This window comes from Hippocampus comes, unplaced genomic scaffold, assembly GCF_001891065.2.
Source record: "Hippocampus comes isolate QL1 unplaced genomic scaffold, H_comes_QL1_v1.1 scaffold82, whole genome shotgun sequence".
Lineage (NCBI taxonomy): Eukaryota > Metazoa > Chordata > Actinopteri > Syngnathiformes > Syngnathidae > Hippocampus > Hippocampus comes.
The window spans coordinates 1,981,670-1,994,169 of NW_017805135.1; the positions used below are offsets into that span (position 1 = coordinate 1,981,670).

The following is a 12,500-nucleotide window of genomic DNA, read 5'->3' on the forward strand; positions in this document are numbered from 1 at the left end:
CCCCCCCACTATAGATGTTATGACAGTTAACCACGCCGCCTCGGTAAGCGAATGTGACGCAGACGGCTTTTTACGGCTGCTCTTCACAGTCTGTTAGCATGGCGTCCGGACGACTGTTTTTACTGCCCGTAAATGGAGCGCCGTGCATATTTTCGGAGTCTTTAGCAGGACAGTCGGGAGACACGCAAACCGTTGGGGCCTTATTGTAAAACAACGACGGAGCCTCTCGGCCGAACGTAAACTGGAGAAGCTTTCTGCCGCGTGTCACGGAGAGACGAGATGGTGTCTTCGGTGACATACAACTCCTGAGTTGCATTATTCAACATTGGTTGTCATGCTACGGCCTTGCTATTGATGCTTTTCCGTCGGCAAAACCAGGTTACATGAGGTGCTCTTTCTAGTGGCTGATCAGTCAGAGTTCCAACCTCGAGCAGATTTGTCATGGTAACATTTTTGGGAAACACGGCGAGAAATGACCAAATTAGACACGAACGCTAACCTTATAGCTCTGGATGCTGCAGTATTATTCTAGCAGTCAGCTGCAACCCTCCATTTTGTTGAATAACCTGTTATAGTCTGTTGAATAATATTTCTGCATCAAGATAACATTTAAGGATACATGACAACAACAAAAATACGTGCTAACATTAGCTCATCGTGTTCCCTTGCCTTATCTCTGGATGCTATGAGATGATACTCCACACTCTAGTTAACAGCATTGCTCCGTTTTCTCATTGCCCTCAGTCTCCCGAATCAAATTTTCCACCTCATTTTAACATTTGAGGAAAGACGAAATGGCCAGAAATAAACACATACAGTATGCTCACAGTTTAGCATGGTTCTTTGCTTGAGCACTGGGCGCTGCAGCATTTTACTCCACTCTTGGCCTCCACTGACCTCGGTCTCCTCTCAACTAAAATGTGAAGTAATGGATTCCCAAAAAAGAAAAGATTCAAACTGTTAAGAGTACAAAAAAAAGTTCTTGCTTTGACCTGGGCCTTATTGTTTAAGTATTAAGTCTGAAACTGCAAAATGAATTTGGTTAGACCCCAAGAAGGACCTCCAGAGCTCTTAACCTCCTGAGCTACCTTGTGTTGTACATCATTAAAAACCAAGAGGTTCTAACCGGACAACCACCCAAAATGTGGTTACAAACTGCTGCGATTGGTTGAGCCACAATCAACATACAGTATTCTCAAAAACCATCATACAAAGCCTGGATATTATTTTCCCCACAAACACGTACACCAGCTGCTGTCCGCTGAGAAAATAGAAGTGCGCTTTGTTGGAAAACCGTGACATCGGCCCGTTACATTTATATTTTCTCAACAAAGTGCGGAAAGGCTGTACAGTGCGGCGACATCTGCATGGCGTTTACAGCCCGGAGAAACAATGACGCCTCTTAGTCTTGCAACACAACTGCTATTTGTCACTTGTATGCTGATAATATTCATGCGGGGAGGGTCCGGGGGGGGGGGGCATTGTATGGGTCTGGAAATGGATGTTAAATTCATTCATCCAATACGGATGGAGTGAAGCGAGCATGTGTTTTGGCGGTCTCACTCGCCAATGAGCGATGACCACCGAGCGATCGCCATGTTGTCGCGATAAACAAACGTTCGCACACGAGGACATCGGTGAGTCTTCATCGAACTTAGCATGTGTGTTTTCGGAATGTGGGAGGCTCGAGTACACTGGCTTCCTAAATTGTTACTGCCATCATTATTATGACATTTATATGATGGTGACCAACCAGTCCAAAAATAATGCGTTCCCTCAAACAAGAGCAGCCGCTTTATCAGAACTGGAAGAGATTTGCCAATAAAAAGAACATCAAAGTTTTCTGTCGACTTTCCCACATAGAACGAAAAAAAAAATGTGTGTGCTAAATGTCCGCTTGCTTGATTTAAAAACGACTTTAACTCAATACAGAAAAACCCGTCTTCTCATACGAGACGACTGCTGGAGCAGACTGTAACACTGAGAATGTGTCAGCTCTGTGAGTCCCGCTCCAAAAAGCAGCTGGATGCCCGTCCGCCACGCCCTGTTCGCCTCCTCTCATTGGTCAGGTACGTACAACAAACATCACGCTGTCATTTTCCACCAGCTCAGCGCGAAAAAGTGTTTCACGCTGCATTTTTTTTTTGGGGGGTCCAAACAATGCGTGCGTGTATGTGTTTCATAGACCCACATGGCTTTGCCTTGGCTCAGCAATCTCTCCCTTTTTGTGGTCATATGGTTAATAATGGTGCAGTTATTGTTCTGACTCAGAGTATTAAAAAAAAAAAGGCCTGCTCGATAGCTTTGTAAGTGATTTGGAGACGTTTTTGAAGTATTATGCCATGGTGACAGTGATCCTTTATCAAGGTCCAAGTAGCAGCCTGCTTTGCCGCTATTGAGCGTGCACGAGGCTTGCAACGACTGTGGAGTGACTGCAAAGAGCTAAACCGTGCCAACAGTCTACATACACGAGTTTATGATCAAACTAGAAAACCTCATCAACTGCTGGATATTTTTAGCTCTAAAGTGCCATAAAGGATTTTTGCCCTCAAAGAAGCATCAACGGAAAAAAAGGGAGAGAAAAATGAAAGTGACAAAAATATGTTGTGGAAAATCCCTGTAGATCGATAACACTGGAAAGGTGAGAAGTTACAGTGTTTTTTGTTATTTTTTTCCAACCACCGGGCCTCGTGTTTGATTTGGTGGGGCACACAATTGGCCGCTGTTTGAATCAATACTCAAATCATACATAGCTGCTCTTTGTAACTCCAAGGAGAGGGTTCTGTATTCATAAGAAAATATAACGTATTTTCCACACTAAAACACGCACAGGATTATGAGGCACACCTTTAATGAATGGCCTATTTTGTAATTTTTTTTCATACATTGGGCACGCCGCATTATAAGACGCAATCTACAATGCATCCACTAGATGGAGCTACGCTTAAGGAAACACCAAGAGAACGATCAGATGTCAGTAAAACTTATTTAAGTTCACTCTGCTGTGTATGAAATATCTGGACTGGAGGGGCACTACCCCTGCAACAAAAATGGAATCAGGTCGCGTCAATGGGCCTCATTCACCGATAACCGCATCGAAATGTTTTGACTCTGTGCATAAGCTGAGCGAATAGGGCAATATCACCGTCCATTTTTTTTTTCGCACCACCGTGCATATGGTGATGAATCAGAATAGCACATTGCTTAAAATGAAATGTCAAATACAATACTTATTGAACAGAAAGTAATAATGTGTTTATTTATTTCACCACAAGTCAAAAAGAGGCCACTGGTGTGAACAACTGCACAAATCTTACAGTAAGCCAATATCAACCATGCTGCTGTGCGTCAAAAGACTCTAAACCGACTCGGCCAGTGTTTGAGTTGTACCTCCGTCATAATGGCACACCTATGTGGTACGTAGTAGAGTTCATTCATAAAAATCCCCTCTTCGTACGAAACTCGCTCCCCTCCATGTGTCACACTTGGCAGCTGTTTCATTTTAGGGGCCCACCAGACAGCTCGCAGAGCCAACCCTGAAAGTGCTCTCTGGCCGTGGCTCTTCACTTGATTTAATAAACACTGTCTGCATAATGCATTGTGTTATTTTATAACTTTAAAAAAAATATATCGAGAAACACGTCTTCTGCTTGGAATATATATTACATTTCATTCCAGCCCTGGCTTCTGCTGTTTTAATAAAGTCAAAAGTGTGAGCAGCCGCCCACAGGCTCTGAGCCGCCTGGCGTGATTCACTGACACATTTTTAATCGATGCTGCATAAATTAGGCAGTCTATACAGAGCGATCAATACGCGCTTTGTCAATACGTGGCATCTTTATTATCATGAGGCAAAAAAATTCAGAAAACTACAAAAATCATTAAGTACATTGTTGACATAATTTTAAGGCGGGTTATTTTTGTTGTAAATTTGAAAGAGTGTACATGATGTACATCTCAAAGTAGTCAAAATATCATGAGGACAGTCGTAGAACGATAAGAATAAAGTTGAAATGTTATGAAAAATCCAGTTTTTATTTTATAAGTAAAAGTTGTTTTCAAAATACTGTTTAAATGAAATAAAATTGTACAGTAGGGAAAAACTCACGGGAGTGATGTAGCAATATCTATATAGCATATTTTTGAGTATTGCTGTAATCTGAGTATTCGTCATTCACATTACAATTTATGATATGATGAATTTTCTTGAAAAACACAACTTTATTCCCATAATACTCCAACTTTTTCTTGTAACATTTTATTTCTTGATATCCAACTTTTTTTCCAAGAAGTATGATGGCCACCTCATTGTGCCAGTTTTTTTTCTCAATTTCACTTTTTTCATGAAAAATACAATTTCTCGAAACCCTTTTTTTCCTTAAAAATCCAATTTTGTAAAATTCTGACTTTTTCCTCATTACATACTCTATTTTTTGTGTGTTCTTTTTCCTGCATTTTTCAATACGTTCATTGTTGTTCAAATGCTTCGTGCTCATTTTGAATCTGCACGTGACCTTCATGAACATACGATGAGAAAATCACCTTTGTAGAAAATTTACTTGCTAACTCATTTCTTAACTTGTGAACATGACCACCTTGGGTCAAAATATACAAACATAGAATCCATTTTTTTAAAAGTGCACTTTTCCTAAAAATACCATTTTATAATACAGTTAAAAAATAACATTTAGAATTGTTTCGAATATAATAATATTTTTGTATCATGTACAGTACACAGGTTGCAATTTACAATAATTTTGGGACTCTACAATAATTTCACTCTCTTGTGGCCAGAGATAAAAATGCACTCTGGGTATAAATACACAGATGGTGCCACAATGGAGCTACTGAAGCCCCAACAGAGATCTATGGAGCACCAGTTAAGCCCCCCCCCCAGCCCCCCCAGCATTTTAGTTGATATTCTTGAAAATATATAAATGTCTTTTTTATTATTTTCTCAGCTCCCCTACGTATCAGTCAAGCCCTGGGAGAGGAAAAAGTCCTGGAGCCACCCCTGGATAAACATTGCCATTACACATAACACGCGTGATGAATATGTTGAGGGTCTCCAGTTGACAGCGTGGTTCTCGGAATATTGTTGCCATAGTTCCACACTGTTGGGATTAACGCGGAATGACACTTGGATGTTATCCCTGTACAGCACATTATTTTGGTGCTTAATTCAAAAGTAATTAATAATCCGAGGCCACCTTGCTGGAAAACAGACATAATGGCTTCATCTCACAGGTGGCCACTGAGTGAATTATGGGATGGACCACGTGGATAAACACGTCCCTCCAAGTGACCCTCACATGATGTTACTTCCGTACATAAACACAGGGCGGCCGCGGCCATGCAAACACGCAGCTGTAATTAGTACCATGCACTATTTCCAGCGCTCTTCCAAACACCAGCCCCCCCCCCACTCCTAGGCACCCCCCACCTCACCACCAACCCAACAATCTCCTGCTGTCGCTTCCGTCTCGTGCAGATGCGAGGAGGCTCAAACAAATAGACACATTTCCACCTCCGCATCCACTTCGCCTCAGGTTCCCTCGGCCGACAGCCACCTGTTGCTCGTCTTTAAATGTTAACCGGTGTTGGACGAAGTCCTCTCATGTGGAAATAAGTCCTAGACCTCCACCGCACTCTTTGCTCCCCACTTGGAAAACTCCCAGAAAGTGTAACGACTGATTTCAAACTGAAGGAGAGGCCAGTTTTCTTGTTGCTCACAGTGTCCTCTCAAATAAAAGATTGAGCATTCCTGGTTACGGAATGACAGCAATTATCACACATGCTAATATTAGCTTAGCCTGTGACTGATCCTTAGCTCTAGATGTTGAGTATTACACTCCGCTATCTCCACTTTGCAGCATCTACTGTCTCGTCCTCTCTTGAATAAACTTCCCGTGTTGTAATATGTGTGGACAAATAGCAAGACATGCCCCCCCACCGCTCCCAGCAAACAAATGCTAACATTAGCTTACCATTTTCTGTCTGTATCCGTACTGTAATAGTCGACGGTCTCTTTTATTGGCCACACTCCTGTCTATCCTTATCAACATAGACATGCTGAGAGGTAAATGCAATCATTCTCCTCCACTGTCATTGTTTGTTCGCTCGTCTGGAAGTAACTGATGCGTTCAATCAACGTGGCCTTGTTTTCATAGTTTCCCGTTGTAGCGGGGAGAATCTCAAGGTGACTGCTGCAGCAGGGCATCAAACTCGTGTCCTACTTGCGACTTGTTTTTGTCTTGAGAGGAGAGTCCAGCCAACGATGTAAATCGTTCCTTTTGATCAAACCTAAATTAAACTCGAGCAATTAGTCAAATTAGCGGCATTTAAGAGCATCCATTTACTTAATTAAAGTTAGATGATGAGAGGGCAGCGAGTGAAGAGCAATAGATCTGGATATTGGGTGTCAGCTGGAGCACAAAGTGGGACTCAGCGATGACCGTGTCGCCTCAATCGGATATCGTGTAGAGCTTCCACGGTGTTGCGTGCTGACTTATGAGACACTGGGCCTCTCAATACAATGCGGCGAAATCCCGCCCAGCACAGCCCTGCTACTGATGCCTTCATGCATACATGGATGTACAGCTGTATTCTGTGGCTGCTTTTGTATGTGTGATGACACACTTTTGAACCCGAGGAACTAACGATGTACCGGTGACCAAGTGCCCTTGTCTTAGCTGCACAAAACTAAAAAATCTTGGTTTCAAGGCACTGGTTCTCAAACTTGGGTTCCACGCGAGCTGTAACTAAAATCATGTGTAATAAATTATAGAGTTTGGTCATGTGACGACTGCAAGATGAGCCGTGGTTGTTCGTTACTTGAGCCCTGAGCAACTGTGATGTCATTCTCAGTCAGAGGAAAATGGCCGCCCCCTGGGATTGATAAAAACTGATGGATTTTGCTGCGTAATTCATATTCCACAAACGCAATATTAATCAAACAAGCCTGTTTAGACTAGTGGGGCCGTATACAAGACAAAAATTTCTGACTTGACTTCCCCTTTAACCAAGTAACGATCATTCAAATACACAAATGATGTGCTACCATGAAATGCAGCTATTCAGGCCTTCAAACTGATTGGAATGAATGCCCCTTTTGTTTTTGTCGTCCAACAGCAGATGTCATATCTATGTCCCAGGGCATTCATTCAGTCACCAACATTTAGCATCCTTGCTAATGATTAGCCAAAATGGACCCGCGTCCTTCACTGTTGTGGCGCTCCTTTCTGCCTGCTATGAATAATGAGGGCCGATGGGTTAGCTGCGGGTCACGCCCCGGCTCCCCTCTTTTGCCGTGTTATTTATTCAGCCCAATGAGAAATTGATCACATGATTGCGTTAAGAGGCACCTGATTCGTTATAATCAGCCCGGTATTGGCAGGACTCGGACCCCGGGGCCTAGCTATTGCATTAGGAGTGCTCGGGCAGCCATAGGTCAAAGCCCCCCCTCCTTGCTCACGCCATTTTACAGCTACCTCTGTGACCTTTTCACCACCACCAGCAATGCACACGGCGGATGACAGCGACGTATGACGCAGCTATATTAGCATCCGCTTGACCACATGACAGGGGCGACGCCTCGGGGGACTCGTGCGGGAACAATGAAACGATGATCCGCGCCATGCATTTTTACTTAGTGGGAGATTAGCTGCAACTCTACGATGAGGCTAGTTTTTTTATTTGAGCTGGCGTGCTTGTTGATTTAACCATAACACCTCCACACATTAAAATGGCCTTGGATCCCAGTTTAAACTTTAGCAAACACCTTGATTTAAAAAAAAAAAAAAAAAAAAAAAGATGAAAAAAAAAAACGTTTTGGAAGCAGTTAAACACAAGTTTTCTGCACAAGATGATGTGCAGCAATGTGGCTTTTTGTCTTTTTTAAATTAATCTCAGGATTATATTTTTCCCATTTTTTTACAATTTGCAATCTGACTTGAGAATCATTTAATAAAGACTATGATAGTATAATCGATAATATGGTCTTGATCAAACCTCCAAGGTAAAATTATAATTCCTATTTATAAAAAAAAAATCACATTTGAAACATGCAATCAGTATCCTACATGATATGCATATTTCATTTATAATCACATTACATATATATATATATATATATATATATATTGTGGCCAAAGCAGGCCTTTATTTACGTATATATATATGCTTTATTTTCTATATTTAATTCTTCTCTATAAATTGGAGCTTCACAATTTATCATTTGCAGTCCTTACATTTGTATCTTTTCTGTATCTTAATGTGGTAACCTTTTTTCTGAATGAATGTCCTTTCTTAATAAAGAAACACTTGAATGACATCATAATTATCCTTAGAATACATATCCTATTAATGATCAATAATCATTTCATAAAATTGTACTTCAATAACAACATTATGACATAATTTTAAATCACTGGGTTTAATTCTATTTTCAATGCATCCATACTTCATACAAATGAAATATCAGTTGAATATAATCAAATTCTATTGTATTTAATACGACCTTGTTTTGTTGTCTCTCTCGTGAGCTTTCTCGCCATTGTTGTTGTGCCTCAGTGAGCAGAGTGGCATCCATTTTGACTTCTCTTATTATTTGCTTAATTTGAGATGAAGTGACCCCTTGCGCTATAAACTGTGGCTGAATTCTGGCAGGTCACGCCGTTTAATTTAATCTTCAGGTTTTTAGGCTCGTGTCAAATTAGAGCTCGTATTTTGTTTTTAAAAAAATGTTTTTTTTTTTTTAAGAATAGTAACTAAAATGGGAATGAGGCCCCACCATTGCCACCCGGGATGATTTTCCACTTCTCGCCATCAACGGCATCCCCAAACATCGCTGATGCCTTCCTTTCAGACTTCGCCCCCAGATTGCCAAGGCTGTTGACACTGCAAAACATCTGCATTGAAACGATTCCACTTCCCGCGGCTTGAATAAAATCAAGTCTCGGGCAAAACAACAACAACAGGAAGAGGGCCGTTTTTTTACAATAGCCGTGTTTAAAAATGTGGAGCCATTGGGCGCGTCGGATAGGTGGCGAGGACTGGCGCTAAGCGGCACGCTGTTTCCACTTTCTCAGGCACCAGGAGGAATGTCAACGACCCGAATAACAACGTGTGTCTTTGAGGGGGTTCTGCGGGAGTCTTTATTTGTGGCTTGTGTACAACACACGCGTAAAAATACACAAAGTACAAATATCATCCTTTTCACACACCAGCTGCTTTTGTGTGGGTGGGATTAAACCTCATTTTATTTATGCTTCACCGTGGTGTTTTTTATATAATAATATATTTCTGTCTTTTTGGACTTTAGGACACTTTTTGCAGTCAAATGGAAGGCCAGAGCGCACATTTGAACGCCCAACCTCAGAACTGTGAGTCCGAAGTGCAAAGCACTCTTTCACCATGCCGCCTCGCAATGTTAAAGTGTGTTTTTATTCATTGATTTGTTTTTACATTTCTTGCCGTGTGTCATCAAATATTACATTGAGGCGTCAATTTTATTAACTGGCAGCTTAAGAGCAGCAAGAAAACGGAGTGCTAAAACAAAGCGGAGACTGCGGGCTATAATATTTTAGCATTCAGAGCTAAAGCGTAACAACAGGATGAGCTAACCTTAGCGCGTGTTTATTTTTTTTTTTTCTTGTCTCGACTACGTATTCCCAAATATTGTCCTGAAGCTGCGCTTTTATTCAACGGAAGATTAAGGGCAGTGAGAACATGGAGCGCTTCAGTGAAGTGGAGACTATGGAGTAGAAGGACTCCAATGTAGGCTAAGCAAATGTGTGCATGTGTGTTTATTTTGTCATTGTACCTTCAACGGTTTTATTCAACAAGAGATTAAGAGAGGAAAACCAGAAGCGTTGCAGCCAAATAGAGACTATGGAGTATAATACTGCAGTGTTCAGAGTGAAGGCGCACCGAGTGTAAGCCGTTAGCATCCACTGGACAGTGTTTGCGCATGGAAAGAACACTTTTCTGGTCAATCATTAGCTAATAACAGCCTCTGCTTCACATTAGGCGCTTTTGACACGCACGCACACACACGCGTGCACACACACACACACACACACACACACACACACACACACACACACACACATACACACACACTTTGCAGTGACAGTGACAAGTACTCCACTTCCCTTGAGCACGACACGCGTTTGGATTCTTACATAAAACAGAAGTCGCAGACGCGGCAAGCGTGACAGTTTTGATGACAGCTAGCTTCTACATTTCTGGTGACTCGTGATGGATGCACAGTGGCGTGTTATACCTCAAATACTGCAAAACATTTGTACAAGCCAGAGAGACGTTGACCAAAAAGAGAAGCGTGTTTCCACAATAATTCTAGACACATTTGCTCTGTGAAGCCTACTAAAAAAATCAAAATAATTAATAAAAAAATATGATGTAACAAAAGAACTAATATACTATACTTTATTATGATTATGTGTAGGTTGCTTGGGCGCTTTTATACAAGTTCCTCTCAGGCTTCCTTTTCCGGATTGTACTGCACATCACATCAAATCCATTTGTGCCATATATGGTTCGCGAGCCGTAGGTTACGCACAATTTTTTATTTTATTTTTTAAAGAAAAGAATGACGACTGAATGTAAAGAGCAACCGAGAATTTCACTTAAGAGTAGATTATACTCTTAAGTAGCATTACACACAAAAAAAAAGACAATGGCCAACAGAGGGAGACAGAACGGAGATGCCTGATGAATCGTGGTTTTAGCGCACCCTTTTTTCTCAGATGGAAAAAATAAACACATAAGCAAGGAAGGATGATTGGGGTGGGGGGGGGGTGACAAATAATCATACTTTGGGACAATATGGAGCGTTCCATTAACCTACCATGCATGTTTTTGGAATGTGGAAGGAAACGGAAGTACCCAGAGAAAACCCACGCAGACACGGGGAGAACATGCAAACTGCGCACAGGAAGGCCGGAGCCGGAATCGAACCTTGCACCTCTGCACTGTGAGGCGCGATGTGCTCACCAGTCGCCCACCGTGCTGCAATAATGAATTAAAAGCTGTTGAAAAAAATATATACATCCACTGTAAATTTGAGATGCTTTTCACCCCAAAAAACGTAGTCAAAATATTTCAAATGAAAGACAAAAACTATTAAACACCGACACACATTCAGCAATGGGAAAAAAAATGTCCACTCAACTGATGATGTGACTCGTCATAAACTGGATCATAATCATCCATTTGTTTACATATAGAGACTCCATTGATGGCCGAGCATGAATGGGGATGTCTCTCCATACAAATAGTATGTAAAGCTCATAAATGTGCCTTTGTTTGGACCAATGACATGCGCTGTTACCAAGCTATTGTTACAGAGGATTGTCCTCCATTGCCCAAGCAATATCACAACAGATTGGAAAAAATACCTTTTGGAATTTGAAAAAAAAAACAAAAAAACAAAAAAAAAAAAATCCAAATTTCAATCGATGTCATACATGACATCATGTACGATGTTCAGTGGGCTTTGATTTTTTTTGCAACAGGCTTCAGCCAAGTTGTTAAGGGAAGATTATAAAAAGAATGTTACAATCCGAAAGTTAAAGTTGACTTTTTTAAAAAATAATTTCTTTTCCATTTTGCCGTGGCTGAAAGTTTATTAATTTGACCCTGGATCAGATTCTTTCCATTTTCATGTTAAAATGTTACTCAAATCATTGGCAGTTCAGCGATTTTTGTTTTTATGGTAACTACAATTTTGATCCGGGCCTCGACCATGTTATTTTGATTTCCATTCTAGGTTAATTAAAATATTACCTTTAATGCTAATAAAAGTTTGATGTTTGCCACAGTTTCACCCTGTAGATAAAAATATTACTATTTACCTCCATTTATTGTTGTTATTGTTATTATTTAATCTTTTTAAGAAATGTGTCGGCCTTTGTGAGGCTCTGCCTTTTTAAAAAGCCTGCTCTTGTTGAAATATATTTAAAAAAAAAAAAAGTATAATGATGTTTTCACTAGGTAAAGCACACTCAGAAAAACAAGATACCCAGTCAGTTTTTACGGCGATCCGGGTCAGTTAAGCTGCAATCGGCCTCCAAGTGCAGTTTGCCTTGTTTGGAAAATATGGGCATCGTCCCCCCCACAGAGCACCGCGAGAGTATTCATTTACACCCCTCCAATAAATCCATTAAAAGTACACTTTCATATATAGGTCTTGATTTAAGGTGGAACTGGACACACTTGCAATACAATACGTCGGAGTTAACGTTCAGCCGTTTGGCCACACGTTATGTCAACATGACCGGGAATGACTTCACAAACAAAAATGCTTACGAGCGCTCTTCCATTATGTATGATATCACGGGCAGAGTATGTAATGGAAACGACTTTTGGTCATGGAGCACTGCGGAGGCACATGGCCGCTTTTGTCCGGGCGGGATTATCAGGAGCGGACGCTCACAAAAGGAAATGCTTGTGGAGCTACAGTAACAGAAGGATAAAAT

General features: G+C 41.1%; 1 long non-coding RNA gene across 1 annotated transcript in view; it reads left to right on the top strand.

Annotated features, from left to right (window-relative positions):
* Positions 1-1,638: 1,638 nt before the first annotated feature.
* Positions 1,639-12,500, top strand: part of LOC109514016 (uncharacterized) — a 17,955-nt gene continuing 7,093 nt past the window's right edge. Inside the window, exons 1-2 of the long non-coding RNA XR_002167914.1 lie at positions 1,639-2,069; positions 9,323-9,383. This is a non-coding gene — a long non-coding RNA (uncharacterized LOC109514016). The remainder of the gene's footprint in view (positions 2,070-9,322; positions 9,384-12,500) is intronic.